A 12,388-nucleotide genomic window follows, 5' to 3' on the forward strand; every position below is an offset into this window, starting at 1 on the left:
GGCAAAAAGATATTAATATTTTCAGTTTATAATTAAATAATGAGTTATAGACTTCTCAGTTATTAATTGAGTTGAAGTCATTGGAAAGAAAACTTGAATTATAACAGCTAGGTATTGTTAAAGCAAATCTTAAATAATGATACTGTTGAAATAGTGCAGGAATGGGACTTTATAAAACTTGATATATTAACTTGAGAAATGTAATGCCCTGGATGGTTTAATATATTAGCATATGGAAGCGCTTGGCAAATGGGAAGAGCTATCATAAAGGTAAGTGTCATACTCAGCCATTTTGTTTACTTTCAGGTGCATGCTTGACGGTCACTCTTTGCAGACAATTTAAGATAGTGTTTTCCAGACAAAAAAAAATAGTGACTGGCTTATTCTATGGCGTGAAGAAAGAGAAAAGAACTAAAATACACATTTGCATACTGAATGCACATCTGCCTTCCAAATCAGACTGCTTGAGCATTGATTTCATTGTGTTTTGTGGAGCCATCTGTGTTCGAATTGGCTGCAAACTTCAGTATCTTTAGTTATTATACAACAGGGACGATGTTTCAACTGCACTTCATTGGTTATAAAGCATTTTTAAACACCCTGAGGATATGAAAGGCAGTATATCAATGCAAATCCTTTTTTGTTCTCTTTGCCGTATTTCTGTTTGAAGTTGATGTGCTCAGATCAACTCCCTGGCAGTCCATACCAAAAAGATTATCAGGCCTTCTAATAATGCATGTCTGATCTTTACCTAATCTCAGCTATTTTTGTGAAGTTACCCTGCAGTTGCATGTAATGCTTCAGTACACTAATATCAGCGAAAGTCCACTTATTCCCTTCAGAACTTGGCACTCTGAAAGGACCTGACATATCTTGGGCATAAGAACGGAGGACAAATAATAACCAACTTTGGTAAAGTAAAATAAACTGAAAAAAAAAGGGCAGGGATTTAAGACCATAAGATATAGAAGCAGAATTGGGCCATTTGGCCCATCGAGTCTACTCCACCATTTGATCATACCTGATTCATTTTCTTCTAAGCCCCCATCTTCTAACTATTCCCCATATCCTTTCATGCTCTGACTAATCAAGAATCTATCAACTTTTGACTTAAAGATATCCAATCACTTCTATGGCAATGGATTCCACAGATTCACCACTCTCTGGTTAATGAAATTCTTCCTCATCTCCATTCTAAATGGACGTCCCTCTTTTCATTAAAGACCTCCATCACCCAGGACATGCCTCTATGAAGGAGGAGGTACAGGAGCCTGAAGGCACACACTCAATGTTTCCGGAACAGTTTCTTCTCCTCTGGCATCAGACTTCTGAATGGACATCATGACCTCAGTACTTTCTGCACTACTTGTTCAATTTAATTTTCTTTGTTTACATATACTAATTGTAATCTATAGTTTTTATTATTATATATTGCAAAACAACAAATTTCATAATGTGTGCCAGTGAAATTAAACCTGATTCTGATCAAACTGTTTTTTGGAGTTTAGGAGAATGAGGATGATCTTGCTGAAACATAAAATCCTTTAGGGGATGTAAGAGAGGAGATTTTGATGTTTCTACTAATGGGAGAATCACAACGGGTAGCCCATGGTCTCTGTCCAACTTTACATGCCATGTAGCCTGCAAACTGTGAGAGAATGAATGTTTAGGGGTCAGAGAGTGAGTGAATGAAAGGGCAGCAGAGGATGAGGTTCACAGGTCACCTCATAAGCCAGTGTGATTCATAGTCTGATGTCCTGCCTCTGGTATTTCCTCTCTACTGACCAGCTGCTTCTCCCTCCTTCACCACTCCCACCCATGAATCAAGAATGGGAGGCAGAGGGAACCTGAGGGAAGGACAGCATTTCTACCCAGAGCAGGATGCATGTCTGCCACCAGCTAATAGAGAAAGTAGATGAGACAGCCCATTGACCAATATTGGTAGAGTGTTGGTGTACAGGGATTCAACCTGTGTGGTGGATACTGAAGATTAAAGCTTGAAGGTGAATTGGGAGTCTGGATGTTGAGGACTAATGGTCAGAGCCATGAGTCTGTGAATCCTCTGGGGAAGTCGACAGCTGCTGGAGGCCAGAGGCTGGACACAGCCTGTTCAGGGGTTGAAGCACTGTGAGTAGGTGGTGGGAAGGTGGAACAGGACTTTGATGTTGTTGTATTGTTGCTTGTTCTGAGTTAATTGGTCCGCATTCTGGGCATGCTATGTTGGCATCCAAATATGTGGTTACACTGGCGGGCTGCTTGTAGTACATCCTTTGGTTGTGTTGGTTGTTACTGCAAATGATACTTTCCACTGTATGTTTCAATCTACATGTGATAAATAAATGAATCTGAGTTTGGTCTGCACCAACGGAGAAATGATCTACTGTATTGGAGGATTGGAGATTCCCATTTGAAATTGAAGTTTGTTAGAATGCTGGTGAATCACTTGAATTTTCTTCTCCAAGGACTTGTGGGCGACAGATTGCTGGCGATATTTTAAAAATAAAATAAATAAAAGATTGAAAGAACAGGGAATTGAGGACTATGGGGTATTGGCAGAGATGAGGAGATGAAATCAAGGGTAGAACAACCACACTTATATTGAAGTGCAGGGCAGATTGAAGGGCTATGTGGCTTATTTTTGCTCCTATTTTCTGATGATCTTATGAATGCTTAATGTGGTGAATTGAAGATATGGTGCCAAAAAGGAACAGGATGTAAGTTCATGTAAGGCAGCATTAAAAGGGCAAGTTCCACTAAAGCAATATTTCCTTTTCACCACATGGCCAGTAAAATAGAAGAATGGTCTTCTCAAACTTTGCCGAGTTGGTCTTCTTCATGACAGGAAGTCGGAGTCTTTTACCTGATGGTTTTTCAGCCAGGTATTCATTCTTTTTAATTGTGAAAACAAATCCTTGGTTCTACTTTCAAGTAAACAAATGCTTTCCAGATTAAAATTAATCAGTGAGCCCCAAAAGTGATGGAGCATGGGTTAAGGATAACATTGATAGCTTGGTACTGGATTTGTACAGGGCACAGAAAGAATAATTGCAGCATTACAATAGTCCACTTCATCTTCTTTTAAATAGAGAATTATAAGCTGTGAAAGAAAGAACAGAGTTAGTAGGTTTGAACTCACACATAGCAGTTGTGCATTTTGTGCTTTAATTTATACAACACGCTGTTTTCACTTTCAGCATGGAAATATAGTTTTATATTTCACTAGGCATGTGAAGAGATTTGGGACGTCACCACAGAGACTATTAAGTTTCTACTAATGTACCACTAAAAAGTTTCTGACTGGTTGCATCACTGGAGGTGTCAATGTACAGGATCAAAAAAAGCTGCAGAGGGTTGCAAACTTGGCCAGTTTCACCATGGGCACTGGTCTTCCCAATGTCAAAGGCATCCTTCAAATGATAATGCTTCAAGAAGGCAGCATCCATCAAAGTTCAAAGTTCAAATGTAAATTTAATATCTAAGTACCATATACAATGCAAAGATTTGTTTTCTTCCCAGCATAAACAGTAAAAACAAGAAACACAGTAGAATCATGAAAGGCTGCTCAGATTACAAGCAGCGTGCAAAGGACAACAAACTGTGCGAGTACAAAATTTAAAAAATACTAATTGTAATAAATAAATAAGTGATCAATATTGAAAACATGAGATGAAGAGTACTTGTAAGTGAGTCTATAAATTGTGAGAACAGTTCAGTGATAGAACGAGTGAAGTTATCCCCTCTGGTTCAAGAGCCTGATGGTTCAGGGGCAATAACTGATCTTGAAAATGGTGGTGTGGGTCCATGTCAATGTTGTGTGGAGGACTTTAGCTGTGGTGGACTAGGCTGTGTCATTACTTCTTGTAGGATTTTCCATTCAAGGGTATAGGTGTTGCCATATCAGTCTGTGACGCGACATGGAAATAGACATTCCACCTCACATCCATAGAAGTGTGTCGAAGCTTTAGAAGTTATGCCAAATCTTCACAAACTTCTATGAAAGTAGAGGCACTGCCTCACTTTTTTCATAATTGCATTTACATGCTGCAACTAGGACAGATCCTCCAAAATGATATCACTGAAGAATTTAAAATTGATGACCCTCTCCACCTCTGGTGCTTGGGCTTAGTTTTCCTCCTCCTGAAGTCAATAATCAGCTCCCTGGTCTTGCTGACATTGAGTAAATGTGTGTTGTTGTGGCACCACTCAGACAAAACCCAATAGCAGGAATGGCAGTGATGCTTCACTACCAGATGAACTCAACGCCTTCTATGCCCGCTTTGAAAGGGAGAACACAACTATAGCTGTGAAGATCCCTGCTGCACCTGATGACCCTGTGATCTGATCTTCGTCCCTGAGGCCGGTGTTAGGCTGTCTTTAAAGAGGGTGATCCCTCGCAAGATGAAAGACCCTGATGGAGTACCTGGTAAGGTTCTGAAAACTTGTGACAGCCAACTGGTGGGAGTATTCAGGGACATTTTCAACCTCTGACTGCTACAGGGGGAAGTCCCCACTTGCTTCAAAAAGGAAACAATTATATCATTCTCTAAGAAGAATAATGTGAGCTGCCTTAATGATTATTGCCCAGTAGCACTCACATCTACAGTGATGAAATGCTTTGAGAGGTTGGTTGTGACTAGACTGAACTCTTGCCTCAGCAAGGACCTGGACCCATTGCAATTTGTGTATCGCCACAATAGGTCAATGGCAGATGCAATCTCAATGGCTCTTCTCACAGCCTTAGACCACCTGGAAAACCTATGTCAGAAAGCTGTTCAAGACTATAACTCAGCATTTAATACCATCATTCCCACAATCGTGATTGATAGGCTAGAGAACCTGGGCCTCTGTACCTCCCTGCACAACTCCACAACTGGATCCTTGACTTCCTAACCAGAAGAACACAATCTGTGCAGATTGGTGATAATATCTCTTCCTCGCTAATGATCAACACTGGTGCACTATAAGGGTGAGTGATTAGCCACTGCTCTACTCTCTCTGTACCCATGACTGTGTGGCTAGGCATAGCTCAAATACCATCTAGTAATTTATTGACAATAGAACCATTGTTGGTAGACTCTCAGGTGGCGATGAGAGATCGTATAGGAGAGAGATATACCAACTGGTGGAGTGGTGTCAAAGCAACAACCTGGCACTCAACATCAGTAAGACAAAGGAGTTGATTGTGGACTTCAGGAAGGGTAAGACAAAGGGATCAGAAGTGGAGGGTGTGAGCAGTTTCAAATACCTGGATATCAAGATCTCTGAGGACCTAATCTGGTCCCAACATATCGAGGTAGTTATAAAAAAAGGCAAGGCAGTGATTAAAACTTCATTAGGAGTTGAAGAGATTTGATATATCAAGAAAAACACTCAAAAACTTCTATAGGTGTACTGGGGAGAGCATTCTGACAGGCTGCATCACCGTCTGGTATGGGAGAGAGGCTAATTCACAGGACCGAAAGAAACTGCAGAGGGTCATAAATTTAGTTGACTCCATCTGTGGTACTAGACTACAAGGTACCCAGGACATCTTCAAGGAGCAGTGTCTCAGAACACAGTGTCCATTATTAAGGACATCCTGCACCCAGGGCATGACTTTTCTCATTGTTACCATCAGGTAGAACATACAGAAGCCTGAAGGCATACACTGAATGATTCAGGAACAGCTTCTTCTCTTCTGCCATCCTATGTCTAAATGGACATTGAACCCATGAACACTACCTCACATTTTTATATTACTTCTATTATTATTTTTATATATTATTTCTGTTTTGTATGGTTTTTAATTTTTTCCAATATACACATACTGTAATTGATTGATTGAATTATTTATTTTTCTTCTATATTATGTATTGCATTGAACTGCTGCTGCTAAGTTAAGAAATTTCATGAAAGTGATAATAAACCCAATTCTGATTCTGAAAATTTTTTTAATGTCCCTCCTCTATGCTGATTTGACACCACCTTTGATTCAGCCTATGACAGTGGTGTCTTTAGCAAAGCTGAATATGGCATTGAAGCTGTGTTTAACCACACTGTCATACAGTGCCTTTAAAACGTATTCACCCTGATTGGAAGACTTCATGCTTTATTGTTTTTCAACAATGAATCACAATGCATGTAATTTGGGTTTTTGATACTGATCAACAGAACAAACTCCTTTGTATCAAAGCAAAAACAAAGTTCTATAAATTGGTCTAAATTTATGAAAATTATTAAACACAAAATAATTGATTGCATAATCACTCACACCCTTCAAATCGGTATTTAATAGATGCACCTTTGGAAACAATTACAGCCTTGAATCTCTGTGGATAGGTCTCTATCAACTTTGCACAACAGGACACCGCAATTTTCCCCATTCTTCTTTACAAAGCTACTCAAGCTCTGTCAGACTGCATGGGGATCATGAGTGAACAGCCCTTTTCAAGTCCAGCCACAAATTCTCAATTGAACTGAGGCCTGGACTGACTTGGCAACTGCAGGACATTAACTTGTTGTTTTTAAGCCATTCCTGTGTAGCTTTGGCTTTATGTTTGGGGGTCATTGTCTTGCTGGAAAACAAGCTTTCCCCTAAGCTGCAGTTCTCCTGCAGACTGCATAACGTTTCCCTCCAGGACTTCCCTGTATTTTGCTGCATTCATTTTACCCTCTACTTTCACAAGTCCTCAGGGCCTGCTGCAGTGAAGCATCCCCAATGCATAACGCAGCCACTGCAATGTTTCATGATAGGGATGGTGAGTTTTTGATGATATGTGATGTCTGGCTTATGTCAAACATAGCAATTAGTTCGTTGACCAAAAAGCTCAATTTTGGTTTCATCAGGCCATAGAACCTTCTTCCAGCTGACTTCAGAGTCTCCCACATGCCTACTGGCAAAGTCCAACCAAGATTTCATGTGTGTTTTTTCAACAGTGTCTTTCTCTTTGCCACCGTTCCATAAATCTGCGACTGGTGAACCAGTCAGGCAACAGGTGTTCTATGCGCAGTCTCTCCTGTCTCAGCCACTGAAGCTTGTAACTCCTCCACAGCTGTCACAGGTCTCTTGGTGGCCATGCTCACTAGACCCTTTCTTGCATGCTCACTCAGTTTTTGAGGATGACTTGCTCCAGTCAGATTTACAGCTGTGCCATATTCTTTCCATTTCTTGAAGATAGACTTAACTGTACTCCAAGTGGTATTCAGCGACTTGGAAATTTTCTTCTATCCATCTCCTGACTCGTGCTTTTCAATAACCTTTCTGCAGATGAGCTTGGAGTTTTCTTTTGTCTTCATGGTGTAGATTTTGCAAGGATACTGACTCACCAGCAGTTGACCTTCCAACTACAAACGTTACATTGATTGGTATTATCTCAAATAATAATGAGGCTGCCTAGAGAGAAGAAGTCATCTTCCTGGCACAGTGATATCAAGGAAACAACCTCTCACTCAATGTCGTAAAAACAAAGGAGCTGCTTGTGGACTACAGCAGGAATAGAGATAGGCTAATCCCTATTGGCATCAATGAATCTGGGGTGAGAGGGTGAACAGCTTTAAGTTCCTCGGCAAACACGTCACCGAGGATCTCACGTGGTCTGTACACACCAGCTGTGTGGTCAAAAAAGCACAACAGCACCTCTTTCACCTCAGATGGTTGAAGAAGTTTGGCATAAGTCCTGGTATGGGAACCATACCTCCCTTAATCACTGCCTGGTATGGGAACTGTACCTCCCTCAAGCGCAGGACTCTATAGAGAGTCATGCGGACAGCCCAGCACACCTGTAGATGTGAACTTCCCGCTATTCAGGGCACTTACAGAGATAGATGCATTGAAAAGGGCCCGAAGGATCATTGGGGATCTGAGTCACCCCAACCACAAACTATTCCAGCTGCTACCATCCAGGAAACAGTACCACAGCATAAAAGCTAGAACCAACAGGCTCCAGGACAGCTTCTTCCAACAGACCATCTGGCTGATTAATTCACACTGATAGCATTGTACTCTATGCTATATTGATTGTCCTGTTGTACATACTGTTTATTAAAAATTACTATAATTTACTTCAAATGACTATAGTCGATGCTGTTCATCAGAAGACCACAATCTGTGTGGATTGGTGATAACATATCCTCCTCACTGATGATCAACACTAGTGCACCTCAGGGGTGTGTGCTTAGCCCACTGCTCTACTCTCTATATACACATGACTGTGTGGCTAGGCATAGCTCAAATACCATTTATAAATTTGCTGATGATACAACCATTGTTGGTAGAATCTCAGATGGTGACGAGAGGGCGTAAAGAAGTGAAATATGCCACCTAGTGGAATGGTGCCACAGTAACAACCTGGCACTCAAAGTCAGTAAGACAAAAGAGCTGATTGTGGACTTCAGGAAGGGTAAAATGAAGGAACACACACCAATCCTCACAGAGGGATCAGACGTGGGGAGAGTGAGCAGTTTCAAATTCTTGGGTGTCAAAATCTTTGAGGACCTAATCTGGTCCCAATGTATCAATGCAGCTATAAAGAAGGCAAGACAGCAACTATATTCAAAATATAGGAATTTGAAGAGATTTGGTACGACAACAAATACACTAAAAAACTTCTACAGATGTACTGTGGAGAACATTCTGACAGGCTGCATCTCTGTCTGGTATGGAGAGGGTGTGGGGGGAGGGGGCTAATGCACAGGACTGAAGGAAGCTGCAGAGGATTGTTGGCTCCATCTTAGGTACCAGCCTACAAAGTACCCAGGATATCTTTAAGGACTGGTGTCCCAGAATGGTGTCCATTATTAAGGACTTCCTGCACCCAGGGCATGTCCTTTTCTCATTGTTACTATCCCGTACGAGGTGCAGAAGTCTGAAGGCACACACTCAGCGATTCAGCAATAACTACTTCCCCTCTACCATCCAATTCCTAAATGAACACTGAACTCGTGAACACTACCTCACTTTTTTAATGTATATTATTTCTGTTTTTGTACTATTTTGATCTAATTAATATGCTTATACTGTAGTTAATTTACTTACATATATATTATTATTATTATTTTATTTTTTCTTCTAGATTATGTATTGCATTGAACTGCTGCTGCTAAGTTAACAAATTTCACAGCACATGTCAGTGATAATAAACCTGATTCTAAATCTGATTCTGAAATTGCACATTGCAGATTTAGAAGGAGATGTAATGTAAAGATTTTTCCTCCTCATGTATGTGAAGGATGTCACAAAATAAAGTCAATTCAATTCAATTCAATTTTTACTACAATCAATTGAAACACCTCGACTGCATACAGGTCTCCAAATATAGATCTTCATTTAACTATTTATGTGACTTATTAAAACCAATTGGCTGCACCAGTGATTATTTGATGTGTTTTATTAAAGGAGGTGAATACTTATACAATCAACTATTTTGTATTTTCTATTTGTAATTAAATTAGATCACTTTGTAGAGATCTGTTTTCACTTTGACATGGAAGAGTCTTTCTTTGTTGATCAGTGTCAAAAAAGCCAAATTAAGTCCACTGTGATTCAATGTTGTAAAACAATAAAACATGAAAACTTCCAAGGGAGTGGGGGGGGGGGCTGAATACTTTTTATAGGCACTGTTCATGTAAAGCAAGTAAAGTAGAGAACTAAGCACAGAGCCTTTTAGTAAACCTGTGCTGATGCAGATTGTGGAGGAGATGTTGTTGCCAATTCTATCTGACTTGGGTCTGCAAATGAAGAAATTGAGGATCTAATTGAACAAGGAGATATTGAGGCCAAGGGCTTGAAGATTATTAATTGGTTTTGTGAGGTTGATGGTATTGAACTCCAAGCTGTAGTCAATAAAGAGCATCTTGATGCATGCATCTTGGCAGTCTAAGTATTCCAGGGTCGAGTGAACAGCCAATGAAATAGCATCTGTGGAGGACCCATTGCGCCAGTAGGCAAAATGGAGCAGATCCAAATCTCTTCACAGACTGGAGTTGATATGTTTCATCACCAACCTCTCATAGCACTTCATCTCAGTGGATTTTAAGTGCAACTGGATGATAGTCATTGAGGCAGGTTACCACGTTTCTCTTAGGCACTGGTATAATTGAAGCCTGCTTGAAGCAGATGGTTATCTTTGACTGCTGAAGCAAGAGATTAAAAATACTGGTGAGCACTCCAGCCAATTGAGCAGCACAGGTCGTTAGTACTTGGCAAGATAACATGTCTGGGCCAGATGCTTTTCATGGGTTCACCCTCCGAAAGGATGTTCTCACATCAGCCTCAGAGAGCGAAATCACAGGTTCATCAGGAGATGTGGGATTTTGGGAAATTTCCTCCATGCTTTAGATGGTCAAAGTGAGCTCATCTGGGAGTGAATCCTTGTTGACACCTGTGTTGCTAGGTTTCACTTTATAAGAGGTGATAGCATTCAATCCCTGACACAACTAGTAAGCATCGTTCATAGTTTCAAGTTTAGTCTATAATTGCCACGTCACCTGTGAGAAGGCTTTCCGGAGATTGTACCTGGACCTCCTTTTTTGGTCACCAAACTTGAATGCCACTGATCTATTCCTCAGCAGTCTGCAGATTTCATGGCTCATCCAGGGCATCTGGATGTGGTGAACTACATATACCTGTCTGGACATGCCCCTCTGCTGACTGCTCCTGTGGCTCCTCCCACAGACCCCAGTATAAAGGCGATTGGAGGCACTGCTCCTCCCTCAGTCTCCAGGATGTTGTGTGGTGGTCTCTTGCTACTAATTGTGGTCACTTGCAGCTAATAAAAGCCTATCGTTCGCCTCCCGTCTCCGAGAGTTATTGATGGTACATCAGGGGACACACTCATCTACAACTGTTCTAGATCTAGGTAGCTTCTAACCTGATGGCATGAATTCCATCTAGGTAGATATCCAACCTGATAGCATGAACATTGAGTTTCTCCAACTTCTGGTAAATTTTTCCCCTCTCCCTTTCCTCTTCTTCATTTCCTCTCTCTGGTGTCTTATCTCTTCTCCTCACCTGCCTATCACCTTCCCTCTTGCTTCTCCTCCTTCTCATTCTCCCATGGTCCACTCTCCTTTCCTATCAGATTCCTTCTTCTCCAGTCCTTTGTGTTTTCTGCCTATCACCTCCCAGCTTCTTTATCCCTTCACCCCTACCCACCTGACTTCACCTATTACCTTCTAGCTTGCTCTCCTTCCCCTTCCCCACACCCTGCTATTCTGGCACATTCCCCCTTCCTTTCCATTCCTGATAAAACCTCAGCCCAAAATGTTGACTGTTACTTATTCTGTAGATGCCACCTGACCTGCCACGATCCTCCAGCATTTTGTATGCATTGCTCTGGATTTCCAGCATCTGCAGAATCTCTTGTGTTTCAATTTTTTAAAAATCTTTGGGTCACTGGAAGCAACATAAACCCAAATCCTTTGACCTGAAGTGTATTACTTGCAGGGCTATATCTGTACTAAATGTTGCACAAATCAGTGTTGAGGCTCTGAATGTGATGCAAATCAATTACAGCTTTTATCTTTACCCTGTCAGTTTCTATTCCCTCTAGCCATTAGTAATGATGTGCAAAATTTAACATTCCTGCCATTGAAAATAAGCACCAGAGAATGTCAAAAAAAACTAAGGAAAAGCTCACTGCAATCAAATAGTAATTGAATCTTGTTTGATAAAAATTCCTTTTTATGTTTGCTCTTTGACTTCAGCTGCATGAAAGCGAACCTGCTCAATCTCCCAGGCAACTGCTGGCCTCTGGATGTATGGTACAGGGTTTATTGGGTGTGGTACCATAATATTGAAATTATAGACCTCAAAGCAAAAGGCATAATTCAAAACATGAATTCAACCCTGCCATGGCAGCGGGGAATTTAAAGTAACCATATAACCTGGAATGTTTTTAAAAATCTGTCCGATTACATTAACTGTGAAATTTCCGTACTATTGTAAAAACTCACCTCTTTTTACCAAAGTATTTCAAAGTAAATCTATTACCAAAGTATATACTGTATAAGTCACCATATACTACTCTGAGACTCATTTTCTTCCAAGAATTTACAGAAAAATAAAGAAATATAATAGAATATATAAAAAACTATACATAAACAAAGAATGACAAGCAATAAATGTGCAAATGAAGATGAATTTTGCAAATATAAAGAATAAATAGTAATGAGAACAGGAGTTGTACAGTACTTGAAAGTTGAGGTTAGAGGTGGTGTAACCAGTTCAAAGTCATGGTGATTGAAATTAGCCATGATGGTTCTGGAGCCTGATGGTTGTAGGGTAATAACTGCTACTGGAATTGGTGGTGTGGGACCCAAGGTTCCTGTACCTCCTGCCTGATGGTAATAGTGAGAAGAGAGCATGGCCTGGATAGTAGGGGTTCTTGATGTTGGATACTGCTTTCTTGTG

General features: G+C 40.6%; 1 long non-coding RNA gene across 1 annotated transcript in view; it reads left to right on the top strand.

The window, feature by feature from the left end:
- The first annotated feature begins 5,091 nt into the window (after positions 1-5,091).
- LOC132378381 (uncharacterized) overlaps positions 5,092-12,388 on the top strand; it is a 54,191-nt gene continuing 46,894 nt past the window's right edge. The window contains exon 1 of the long non-coding RNA XR_009507013.1: positions 5,092-5,198. This is a non-coding gene — a long non-coding RNA (uncharacterized LOC132378381). The remainder of the gene's footprint in view (positions 5,199-12,388) is intronic.

The sequence above is a fragment of the Hypanus sabinus genome, chromosome 20, assembly GCF_030144855.1.
Source record: "Hypanus sabinus isolate sHypSab1 chromosome 20, sHypSab1.hap1, whole genome shotgun sequence".
NCBI classification, from domain to species: domain Eukaryota; kingdom Metazoa; phylum Chordata; class Chondrichthyes; order Myliobatiformes; family Dasyatidae; genus Hypanus; species Hypanus sabinus.